Source organism: Chroicocephalus ridibundus, chromosome 5, assembly GCF_963924245.1.
Source record: "Chroicocephalus ridibundus chromosome 5, bChrRid1.1, whole genome shotgun sequence".
In the NCBI taxonomy this organism is placed as follows: Eukaryota; Metazoa; Chordata; class Aves; order Charadriiformes; family Laridae; genus Chroicocephalus; species Chroicocephalus ridibundus.
In genome coordinates, this window is record NC_086288.1 from 45,562,260 (window position 1) to 45,575,156 (window position 12,897).

Below are 12,897 nucleotides of genomic sequence, written 5' to 3' on the forward strand. Positions count from 1 at the left end.
ACAATATGACGATGGTGTCTGGTTTTGCCAAATAGGGATCTATGTCAGTACCCAGTCAGTCAATATGCCTCAAGACACATTAAGAACTGAATGTCCCAGGACCCTGGCTTTTAATAATGGGTCTTCTCTCCATGGCTTGTTTCTCTGTGTGCCATTCAGCCTTGGGTCCTGGTGTACACACCACGAGCGAGGGGTGTTGTCCGGCTCTCACCACCCAGTTCCACGGACCTGCTTTTGCCTGGAGAGGTTGAGCATTTCTCACCGAAACCTACAGTGTTCCTGCTGCCAGCGCAACATGCCGTGGTGTTGCTCTCCCTTGGGCAACCCCGCAGAACTTGCAGCGCCAACAGCTGCTGGACACAAACAGTTGGACGTGCAAACTGGCAGCTCTGGTCGAAGAGGGGTGCGCAGGCAGCGGTTTGGGAGCCCTCAAGGGGATGGGGAGGGCTGGTCCTGCCCCAAGTTGCAGCACGATTCCTCTCTTTGCTGGGGCTTTGCTCTGCCTGAGAACTGGAAACCTGTGCGTGGGCAGGTTGGTGAAGGAGGAGAGGTGAGGGACGGCGCTGAAGGCTGCACTGAAGCTTCGCGCCTCCTGGCCTGGTGGTGCTTTTCATGCTCCCTTCTTATGGGGGCTTCAAGCTAATGTCTCCCTTCTCCACCAGAAAAATCATGCAGGGCAATCCCACTTCGCTCCTTCACTCCTCTGCCTCCGTCACCAGCAGTCCATCCTTTAAAACGAGGCTTGTGTTTCTCTCAGAGGCACTAAATTTAGCAATTGCTTACTCAGAGGCACTTAAAATTAGCCGCAAAGGCCACCTTGAGCATGAGGTGACCCCCCGTCCCTCACCCTGCTCTCTCCTCTTCAAAACCTGCAGCGTCCTCTCTCCTGCTGCGTCAACCACACGCTCATCGGTAGGACGAAGGTTGGTAGAAAGCAGACACGGGTGCTGTGATGGTATGAGGTACCCAATTACCCAGAAGTAATTAGAGAGAGCTCCTCCTGGCTAGCTGGGTTGGGAAAGCAGAGGGTGGGGAGGGCAGGAGGTGGCAGAGGTGTCTCCAAAGCCCCATGGGCGATGGTGCCAGGGGGGTCCCCAGCTGCCCATTTCCTGACTAAGTGGCCTCCAGTTGTCCATGCTGCCACGCAGGGAGGGGACCATCTGGACTGCATCTCCACCAGCATGTTTAATGCTCCCAGCACCACGTTTTGGCACAGGGCTGTGAATGTTTGCAGTGTTTAACCCTTTCCACCTCGCCCCGCGGGAATGGTCCAGGACCCACACTGGTCTCTGAACTCTACTAGTGGGCACAAGCCAGGCTGTACCGGGGGATGCTAATGGCACAGTGCTGCAAAGAATGGCGTTTGGTGGCCAGGCAATTTCCCTGGTGCTGATTTATTATTTGCAGTAGCAAACACAGACCCAAAGCAGAAAAGGACTGTGACCTCCTGAGAGATAGTGAGGACACGTAGCAGGAATTAGGAGAGGGGACAAGAAGGAACAGCAGCGGCTTGGGCTGTCCCTCTGTGTCTGACCAAACCATGTCACTGCCTTGGCTTGTCCGTATTACTCTGATTTTGCTGCTGCTCAGGGCTCGCTGCAGTTGTCGTCTCCTCTTTCTCAGCCCAAACATCCCCCTCTTACAGAGGCTTTTTTCTGTGTGGGGATGCAAAGCTGGAAAAAAACCACCAACAAAACCACCCAGTTTTCTGCTGGGTGCCCTCAGGACTGATCTGCTCAAAGTTCAGCGTGTTAATGCCTGCAGGCTTTGTTTGCCTCATCTGCAGTGACTAACATCCCTGAGCACATCAAACCGGCTTCTCCAGCACCTTGGTGCTGTGGGGTGAAGGGAAGAAGCTCTGGGTGTCCACACCAATGTTAGAGTCACCTCGGAGTTATGAAATGCATGCCTGAAAGATGGACGATCTCAGCAAAACAAAAGTGCTTGCAATGAGTGGATGGTGATGGTTAAGTGATGAAAAAAAAGTGGGTCCTGGCCCTGCGCTTGGTGGGGCTAGGTATTTTCTCCTCCTGTGGCCGTCCCTGGGGTGAGACCACTGACTTCTCCGTGGGATGGGCACTGGGGGACCTTCTGCAAACTGAACGCAATCTGGGGAAAGGTGTTTTTATGCTGCCATCTTGTGGCATTAAAAACCTTGTCTAGAAATATTAGAAATATATGCTGTAAGAAATATGTGCATACATACGCACGTACATGTGAAAGAGGTGGGAGCCCAGAAGGGGGAGCACAGGCACGGTCTGGGGAGCAGGTCGTTTTTCGGTGAGTTTTGTTTCCAGTCACTGGGGCTAAAGAGCTCCATAGCCTGAGATGCCCTGGGGTCTCAGACGTCTCTGAGGGGCTGGCGGGAGCTGTGGAGGTAAGCTGTGGGCTTGTCCAGTTTGGGAAAAAGGAGGCTGAGGGGGGACCTCATGGCTCTCTATAGTCTCCTGAGGAGGGGAAGTGGAGAGGGAGGTGCTGAGCTCTTCTCCCTGGTATACAGCAATAGGACACCTGGGAACGGTTCAAAGTTGCACCAGCAGAGGTTTAGACTGGACATTAGGAAGCATTTCTTTACCACAAGGGTGGTCAAACACTGGAAAAGCCTTCCTAGAGAGGTTGTCGATGTCTCAAGCCTGTCAGTGTTTAAGAGGCATTTGGGCAATGCCCTTAACAACATGCTTTATTTGGTCAGCCCTGGAGTGGTCAGGCAGTTGGACTAGATGATCGTTGTAAGTCCCTTACAACTGAAATAGTCTAATCTCATCATCTTTTAATTCAGTGTCAGACGACATCTCAAGAAAGTTAAGGCTCGAATTAAGTCGGCTGGCTTCAGTTGTGCCATGCTGATTTGTGGCCATTGAAGAGGCGGTCCTCAGTTTCTGACATCAGAATACTCAAGATACTTAAGCAATTCTGGAGAGGTGGGTTCTCTATGCTGGGTGTAAGGCCTCAGCCGAGTTGTAGAGTACCAAATTTGAACTCCATGCTCTGCCTGCACCTGTGAATTTTCTGATGCAAAAGGGGCATGGAGACTGTTGGAATAACTTAAACTGTACCACACTTTGAATAAGCAAAAGGGACGTACAGAAAGAACTACTACAAAAGATACCTTTTTCTATTTCCCTGAAGTTGTTTTTGGAAACTTATGAAGTCGAATTACCTGAGTTTAAACTACTTAAGTTGCATCTCAGTAGAAACTGTAACTGCAACATTAGAAAGACGGGAGAAGCTGGATGACCTCCCATCTCTCAGAGCCTGTGTGTGCGCATACATGTGTGAGGTGTTGGCCATGCTGCAGGCTCCTGGGAGCCCTAGTGCCAGTTACTTGGTGTCTCGGGCAATGGCAGTCCACCTGCTCCCTATCTGCTTGGCCCACGGGAGCTTCAAGGTCAACATCATTGCATGACTGTAGCAGCTGGCACGTGAGCCTCTGCCTCCTCCAGGGTCTTCAGGTGTCCCCTTGTAGAAATAACAGTAATTAATCAGGTCCTGTATGAGTGTCCAACAGGGGTGTGATGAATATTGAGGATTTCCGCAAGTTACAGGGACATCTGACAGCTCAGCACCTTCCAGGATCTCCCTCCCTCCTCCCACCCTCTTCACCTGTTGGCCTACAAGGAAAGCTGGTCACATGTAGTCATGGGCTGGTGACCATGTGGACTGGCCTCCCTTCTCATGAGCAGGTACTGGTGGCATCTCAGTAGAGGGACGGGCCACAAGGGCTATGCAACTGGCAGGAAACTGGCCCGAGCAAAGGATTTGAATCCCAGCAACGCCAACTTTGTCCAATGCAAAAAAAATCCTTTGTGAAGGATTCCAACCTAAACCATTCTGTGATCCCATTCTATGAAGCACTGGGAGACATTTCCTAACCCTAGTTAGCCTGGCGGCTTCACAGCAGGCTGTTTTGCTTTGGGTATCTGTAAGATAAGTGATGTGAGTGTGAAAGCAGCAATAAAACAAGCAATTATGTTCAGAATAGAAGCAACAGCGTCGGTTTTCTCACGGGCAGCATGGCCTCAGCCAGGGTGGCTGCCAGCGGGCAATTTGCGAGGCATTTGGCAAATGAGCATTGCCTAATGGAAAGGCAATAGCACAGGCAGTGATTCAGGGGCTGGAGAAGTTGATTTATAAGAGGAGAGATTTAAAAAAAAAAAAAATGACCAGAGCTAAATATGTCGTGTTTGGCTGGGCAGCGGGCGAGGGCTGAGCTGGTGGGATGCCAGGAACGTGGGAGGATTTGGCAGAGGCGCAGGGGAGGATTTGTGGCCGTCATGGGTGGCGTGGTTGGGTGCAGGGGATGACAGCAGAGCAAGGAGAGAGGGCATGCAACCATCCTGCCCATGGGAACGTGGATGTGCCAATGTCTGCACTAGTGCTGTGCTAAAACTCACCAGCTGAGGGCCTTAAATGTCCAGAAAACGTCAGTACAGGGACACAGTACAAAACCTCTCCTTCCCTGCCCTGACTCACTTCATTTCAAATGCAGCTGGAAACCCTAAAATTACCCGTTTTTACAGGTAAGCACGCTTCAAAGTCCAAACTGGTGCTTTCTCCCGGACCTGGGGATGTTCAGACCATCTTGATAACACTTGGACTTGCTTGTGCTCATTAATATGCCCAGAAATCATGGCTTATTCCTGGTCACACTGCTGCTTCCCAGGTGAATGTGTTGGTTTTTTACCTGCTTTTGTGATGACAACCATTGTGCTCCTGCACGGTAAGAAGAGAAGAGATTTAGGCAAGCCAGGAACTGTGCTCCTCTCCAGTCCTACACTTCTGTCCTCTCTCATCTGGACAATACCTGCCTGCTCCTTGCTAACCTGAGCGTATATGAATGTCCACCAGTCATAGAGGGACGTCTGTTAGTTGAGTCAGTGACCTTGTGCTACCTCGCTCATGTTCCTGGACGCTGCAGTGCACAAGGGGGAGGCAGCAGTTGACCCTCACAGCTGTCGTGTAGGACCAAGCAAGGGGTATTTTGGCCTCAGGGCAGAGACGTGGCCGCGCTGTATCTTGGTTCGATTTGCAGTCACAAATAGGACCATGATCAAGGACCTTGTTTTTGGCTGTCCTCCTTTGTCACTGGTTTGTCACAACATTTGTTGGGTGTCACCACTCACAGCTTAGCAGGAGAATGCGTCTCGTCCTGGGTTCTCTGCTCCTGGATCACTTTCTGCTTTTAGTGAAGTTTCTTCTGAGGGGCCATGGTCCAGGAGGGTGGACTTGCTGCTAAGCTTGGCAGTGAATTTCTTTTGATGTGTCCCTGAGATGGTCCATGGACACTTGGAGTGCTCTGCAAGCAGAGCCAGAGTCTGAGCTGAACCTGTTGGCATAAGGATAGACCCAGGCCCCTGTTTTGAGGATACCTATTTTGGGATGGACACCTCAGAGGCTGATTTTAGCCTGTCAGAGCAATTACCTATTGCCCACCAATAGGTGGGCAACCAATAGGTGTTTGTCCACCGTTTTCATTATGGGAGGGCTCTGGCACTCATCTGCACACAAACAGGAACACTTGGTGCACCGTCTCCCCCCTCTCCCAAGCAGAGCATGCCTTTTGGATCTTAAAAATGACCCCCCCAACAAATAAACTAAAGTTTGATCCCTCCAATTCCTGTTGCCCTTGCAATTAAAACACCCACCCGATTCCCACACAGCAGCCTTCTGATGGGACTGCTGGGAAGGGCTAGGTGATTTTCCACAGCCATTTCATGATGCCGAGCCCACGGAAACCTTTCTGCTATGACTTTTAAACAGCGAAAAACTTTGCTGTCCCCAAAGAATAGGAATATCAAGCTGCCTGCTGACACAATCGACTCTAAATGGGCCAGGCTTTCAGCACAATCAGCACGGAGGAATGACAGCTTTTTCCTGTAATACCTTTTCAGGCAAGTATTAATTTTAGGCCGACTGTCTCCGCTGCCTGAATCATGTCTGGAGACAACGCCGTCAGTGTATTGTGCGTGGCCCTCTTAGCAAGGGACGGCTCCTCTAGTAAAGCCCACTTCTGTCCCGCATCCCACAGGACCACATTTTCAGATGGAAAAGCTGTATTTGAAATACTGCGCAAAGCCCCACTTCATGCAAAGCAGTGCTAAGGTGTCCCCCGCTCTCAGATAATCTGCACACAAATGAGAAGCAGCCGGGTAGGGAGAGAGCTGGAATAGATAACAGCAGATCAGAGGTGGGTGGAAAGGGTGGATTTGGATAAAATGCCCCTTAAATTATCTGGACCCGTATGCAGTTGTCACTGCAGCTGAGTTACAGTTTTACTTGCTTGGACTGAAAACTCTTGGTAAATATATATTTATAAACATCTATTTATATATAATTTTAAATACGTTTTTAGATATATAAAATTGCGACGACCCTAATTCCCAGGGCTTTCCTAAGCAGAGGGTGCCCATGCGGTGGACTTTGTAAAGTGGCTGCATGACCTTGAACTCGCCAGACGAGCTCCGAACTCATTTTCCAGCAGAATCCCTTCCCAAAGCTTGCTCTAGCCCTGCACTCTCCACCCTCCTTCCTATTCCCTTCAGCCTGTGCACAGTGTAATGTCCTTGCTATGCGGTAGCGTCACTGCAGCCACGCCTGTTGTCCAGGACAAATACTTCCACTGGGAAATGCAAGAGTGGGAGAGAAGGAGCTTTGCTGAGCCAAGCGAGGCTCATCGCCGCTCGTCCCCTCCCTGAGGACAGCTGAGACACGTTCTTCTCGACCTAAAGCGACCCATCTCAATTGATCCTGGTTTGGGGTAGGCTCCCTTTTGCTGGAGGATTTGGTTCAGGATGGATGCGGCCAATCCACAGACCAGTCCTTCCAGGGGACACAGAAAGGGCTTCCTCAGTGGGTAAGGAGAAAGGGAGAGCAAATAACAAGAAAATCTAGAGGGAAAGGGGAAAGGATGTGATTTTGGAATAGATATCTCCAAGAGACAGGAGCTCTGAAGGCAGTCCCAAGCATGCTAGTTGCTGGATGAAATGCTGTTTTTCATCACCCTGAAAGTGGTTGATATAAAGGCAGATGTTTTTGCACTGCATTTCAGTGAGAAATTCGCAACCTCTTCCTTTGACCTGAAGGTAGATGGCCATGTCTTCTGATGATTTCTCTTTTGTGGCATGTTCCTGACCCAGTGCTGGATGCAGTTTAGCCCTTTAGCTTAAGAAGACCAGTCTGTGGAGGCAGTTGTTTATCGAAAAGTGGGATGGCACCCAAAGTTGCCTTGTGATTTTAGTAAAAAAATATGTGCGTGCCCATCTTTGTCCTGCTGCTGCATCCCAACGTAGCTTGCAAGGTGCGCAGCGCCCAGTCTTCTGATGGGCAACTGGATCAGGCCCTTCCTGCAAATGCTGTGGAGAGTAGCACACCGCGGGTAGGGCTGTGCAGATGGGATGTCTTCCTTGCCGTCAGTCCCGTGTTCGCTTTCTGTCGGGGTCCTGAGAGCAGAGCTGACCTGAGCGTCAGGCAGAGCTTGCAGGAGCAGGGGATGGCGCGGAGTTACTGTGAATGAATATCCACGTGGCTTTTGTCTGCTGGGCTGTACCTAAGGCAGAGCCTAACCGTGCTCAAAATACATAGGACTATTGATCTGAGCAGGAAAATATCAAGCCTGCAAGTGTGGAAGTCACAAGGAAGAGAGGGTTGCTAAATACATTGAAACAGTATCTGGATTCAGGGATTTTTACTTTGGCATGTGGGTCTTATGGCACAGCAGGTAGCTGACCTGCACACCACCAGGGCAGAAAAGACTGCTGTCCCTGCTCCCTTCTCCCCGTGCCACCTACCGCCGTGCTCTCGCCCCTCGATTAGGTGTGGGCTGCTTTGGCCCATGTGGAGAGAGGAGAAACTCTGACCAGGGTGCAGAAGAAGAGAAGAGAGGGGTGAGGTTGCGTTAGGTGGAAAACCTCTGGAAGGGCACCGGCTGAAATTAATTTTTTTGGAGAGCAGATGGGTTTTAGGAGGTTTCCAGCAGCTCCCTCCCCTGATGGCTGCTCTCTGCCCAGTGCTGAACTGCCCCTGTGCTGTGGACAAACTTATGTGGATGCTTCTCTAATGTAACACAAAGTGCTTGACAATGGGTAAAGCACTCATGTTTTGGTAACTTAAAAAAAAAAAAAGAAGCAAAGTTAAGCAGGAAAAATTATATTTTACACTGGAATGCTGGGATGCAAGTCAAAGAATCCAAGGCCTTGTCCAAAGACCATTAATGATAAGGGAAAGACTCAGGATGACTTCAGGATATTGAGGGTAGCAGGTTGTCAATAGCTCCGCATCATATAAACACTTAGGAGCTAATTCAATGATTATCTGCCTTCTGCAATACGGCACTATTTCCATCTCCAATTCTGATTTTGCTATGTACTTCCCATACTTCCCTTGTTACATGCTCTTTCTGGCTTACCTGGCGCTTTGTATTTGCTGGGCAGAATTCCGTTGACCCAAGGATGCAGAATGGGAATTATTTATAGGAGTTTTTAAAGCCAAGCCCCAGATACAGGAATAGTTTCATTACAGAAGCTCACAGTAAAGCACGGGGTCCTGTTTCCATAAGCCACATAGAACATGTGAACCATATATAAACTGAGCGGTTCCTCTGATACTGGGAGTCCCTCTGTGGAAACTGAGAAGAATAACTGGAGAACATGTATGTCTCAAATCCAAATAAATGTGTGAGTGCGGTGCATGCTGGGGGTGAAGGGGGTATAAAATTGCCAGGCACTGTGACTCCTCTGACCCTCCCTGGGCTTCAGTAGAAAGGGAGGTGGCTGAGAAGGAAGACAACTCTCAAAACGGTGCTTGCAATCTCTTTTTGATCTCCCTATGAAGCATTATTAGCTGAAACGTCACCCATGCTAATATTTCTGCATGGTTTCCAGAGATGAGCTGGCTCACACTTGGGTCTCTCTGCTTGATACACCTTGCAGTTTTAGTTTTAGGGTTAAAAGCAGGTGAAATGGGCATGTCAGGTATCTGCCCTGTGGACCTGCCTGCACACCATCAGAGAGAAACCCAGCCATGAACCGCAAACATCCACAGCTTGTCTCAGGAGGCCTTTTCTGGTGGTCCGGATTGTCCGGGCAGACATTTTTAAGCAATGTAAATAGACTTCATTAACTTACCAAGGAAAAGAAGCAAGGACTGGGATATAGGGCAGGTTACATTTATATTCAAAAAGCCGTAAGGTGAGATTGGGAGAATTAGAGGTCATCCCTCCTTACACACGTCCTGGGGAAATTAGTTTGAATTTATATTTAGAGGCAGGATAATGAAGTTTCAGAGAGACAGCTCACGACAGGAGAGTGCAGACCCAGCAGCTTGCGGAGAAGAAAGGTCTCACAGAGGGATTGTGACTCAATGACCGTGCCAGGAAAACAGTGGATGAAGGAGACTTGGTAGACATGGTGCATTTAGATACCCAGAAGGTCTTTAGCAAGGTCAAACTAAAGAGCCTCCTGAGGGAGCTAAGGGGTCACGGGATGATTGGGAAACTATTGTCGTGGCTCCACAGCTGTCCTAGGAGAGAGCAAAGAGGAGGATTAAATGGTCAATTATGGCAGAAGGTCACAGCTCAGTGCTTAGTCCCAGGCGTGCAGTGCTGGTTAATGTGCTGATACCTGGCTTGCAGATAGAGGCAGATGAATCCACTGATGACACAGAACTAATTTAGGCAGTCAAAAGCAGGCAGGAACTTCACAGACACCTAAACAAGCCGAGGGAATTAGCATCACCAGAGCAGGGGCAATTAAGCATTGATAAAATACAAACTAACACAGAAGAGAGAAGAAATTAGGCAAACCCTGAGCTGGACAGGATTTTCAGATAACCCGTGCCTGGTCGAGAGTGACACCGCTGTATGAGGACAGACCAATGCAAACCTCTTTTCAGTCTGTAATTGCAGGCAAGAAAGCAAACAAAACAGTATATTTTATAAATACCGAGATGCTGACTAATACTGATAGCGCCTTCATGTAAAAATCAATGTGTAGTCCTCAAAAAATGTATGGCAAAGTCACTCAGATGGTGGTAACTGGGATCCAGGACCTTGAGACAACTGAGTCGTTGGGAGAGACTAAAAAGCCTTTGCATTATTTACAACACAAATAAGGGGGTTATTTTGCAAAAGCGTATGAAATAATAGAGCCTGTGCAATGTCGCAGGATGCAGAAGTCCATAGGTGTGCTGGGACTTGCTGTCCTGCTGGTTCAAAATGAAAACAACTCCTTGGATTAGGTTACCCGGCCAGCTCTCTTTCCAGAGGAGGCTAACGAGCACGGTGGTGAGTCTGCGTTGCCCTCCCGCAGTACCATCAATATAGCCCCTCACTGGGCCATGGCACGGCAGGACCTGCTCCCACTGTCAAAAAGAGGTGTTGTTTTTTTTTTTTTTTAATCTCACATCCCTTCCTTTCAGTGCTTGGCATCTAAAAATGTCAGATGGACATTGACAGCGGCAAGCCCTCTGGAGCCCCGTGTCTCCCTGGTACAGGCTGTTTGCTTCTGGGAGCTGCAAAGCCATAGAAGTGCTGCTATTCTGACCAAATGCAGTTTTTATGTGCCTGATCATAAGCACTGGCTGTTTTCCAGAAAGTCAAAACCTCTTGAAACAGCAACCATATGATAAATTTGACAGCTTCTCTGCGTAATTTGAGCCATTCGTGGAGGGTCAAAGATACTTCAGGAGAAGTATCCTGGACTAGCATCTTTGACTACTCCTGGACTTCAGGGGAGCAGACTTTGGCCTCTTCAGGGATCTGCTTGGTAGAGTACCATGGGATAAAGCCCTGGAGGGAAGAGGGGCCCAAGAAAGCTGGTTAATATTCAAGGATCACCTCCTCTAAGCTCAGAAGCGATGCATCCCAACAGAGAGAAAATGGGGCAAAAACACCAGGAGGCCTGCATGGATGAACAAGGAGCTCCTAGACAAACTCAAATTCAAAAAGAAGGCCTACAGAGTGTGGAAGCAAGGACAGGTAGCCTGGAAGGAATACAGAGAAATTGTCCAAGCAGCCAGAGATCAGGTTAGAAAAGCTAAAGCCCACATATAATTAAATTTGGCCAGGGATGTCAAGGGCAACAAGAAAAGCATCTAAGGTATGTTGGTGACAAAAGGAAGACTAGACAAAATGTGGGCCCTCTCCGGAAAAAAATGGGAGACCCAGAATATGGAGAAGGCTGAGGTACTCAATGACTTTTTTGCTTCAGTCTTCAACAGCAAGGGCTCTAACCATGCCGCCCAAGTCACAAAAGGCAAAGGCAGGTTCCAGGAGAATGAGGAACTGCCCACTGTAGGAAAAGATCAGGTTCAAGGCCATCTAAGGAACCTGAAGGTGCACACGTCCATGGGACCTGATGAGATCCTCTGATCTACCTGATGAGATGGAACCTGAGGGAAATGGCCGATGAAGTTGATAAGCCACATATTTGAGAAGTCGTGTCAGTCTGGTGAAGTTTCCACTGACTGGAAAAGGGGAAGCATGACCCCCACTTTCAAAAAGGAGAAAAAGGAAGACCCCCATCTTTGCTGGAGACATGGACAGTGGGTTTGAGTGCACCCTCAGCAAGTTTGCTGATGCCACCAAGCTGCGTGGTGCCATTGACACGCTGGAGGGAAGGGATGCCATCCAGAGGGACCTGGACAGGCTTGAGAGGTGGACCTGTGTAAACCTCATGAAGTTCGACCAGGCCAAGTGCAGAGTCCTGCTCTGGGTTTCAGGGCAATCCCAAGCAGAAATACAGGCTGGGCAGAGAATGGATTGACATCAGCCCTGAGGAGAAGGACTTGGGGGTGTTGGTTGATGAGAAGCTCAACATGAGTTGTCAATGTGCGCTTTCAGCCCAGAAAGCCAACTGCATCCTGGGCTGCATCAAAAGAAGCATGGCCAGGAGGCTGAGGGAGGTGATTATGTCCCTCTACTCTGCTCTTGTTGGGACCCCGTGTGGAGTACTGCATCCATCTCTGGGACCCCCAACATAAGGACATGAACCTGTTGAACGAGTCCAGAGGAGGGCCATGAAGATGATCAGAAGGGTGGAGCACCTCTCCTAGGAGGAAAGGCTGAGAGAGTTGGGGTTGTTCAGCCTGGAGAAGAGAATGCTCCAGGGAGACCTTATAGCAGCCTTCCAGTACCTAAACGGGTGCTGCATTTTGGCCCTTTATTGAACTACAACTATTTTAGATCAGAGCAACAGCCTTTCAGTAATTGCAACAATAGTCTTCTTAGCTCAGAGTCATTAAGAAGGAGGATATAGAGAAGCGGAAGGCTATGAGAAATGAAGTTTTGCATCTCAGCAGTGAGAGGCAATCAGTGTCACACCAGTTGCAGGCGACCAGGGACAAAGAAGATGGAGGTATGGACCCACGTGAGCCAACCTCTGCCTTTATACAGCTGAGCAGATATCTCTGCTTGCTCTGCTTGAAAGCAATGCTTTCCAAAGAGAAAATAATGTGAAGTTATGGAGAACAAAAAAGGGAGAGAAAAACAAGTTTTTCTGAATAGCTGTGTACATACATAGAGAGTATGAAAGCACTTTTATCATAAACTTCAATTACAATAAATAGACCATTTTACGTATTCATTGGGGAGATCTGATGAAGACGTATTAGCATAAAAGTGACTCAGTCTATTTATGTCTGGATGCTCTGAGTGCACCCCATTTATTTTCCACTTTTAATGACAAATTTCACTCTCAGTCATCAGCAATTTTTTGTAGCTGATGATATTTACATGCCTTTTGTTTTGGAGTGAGTTGAGAGAAATCCAAGCGAGACTGTCATTTTTGGTTAAATTCCTCCGTTCTCTGGGCAAATGCTGTCTGTGAAAACAAATGGTGGTGGGTCCTGTCTCCCAGACCTTGCTGAGCTCAGAAATGTCGTCTATGGGAGATGTTGGCTGTC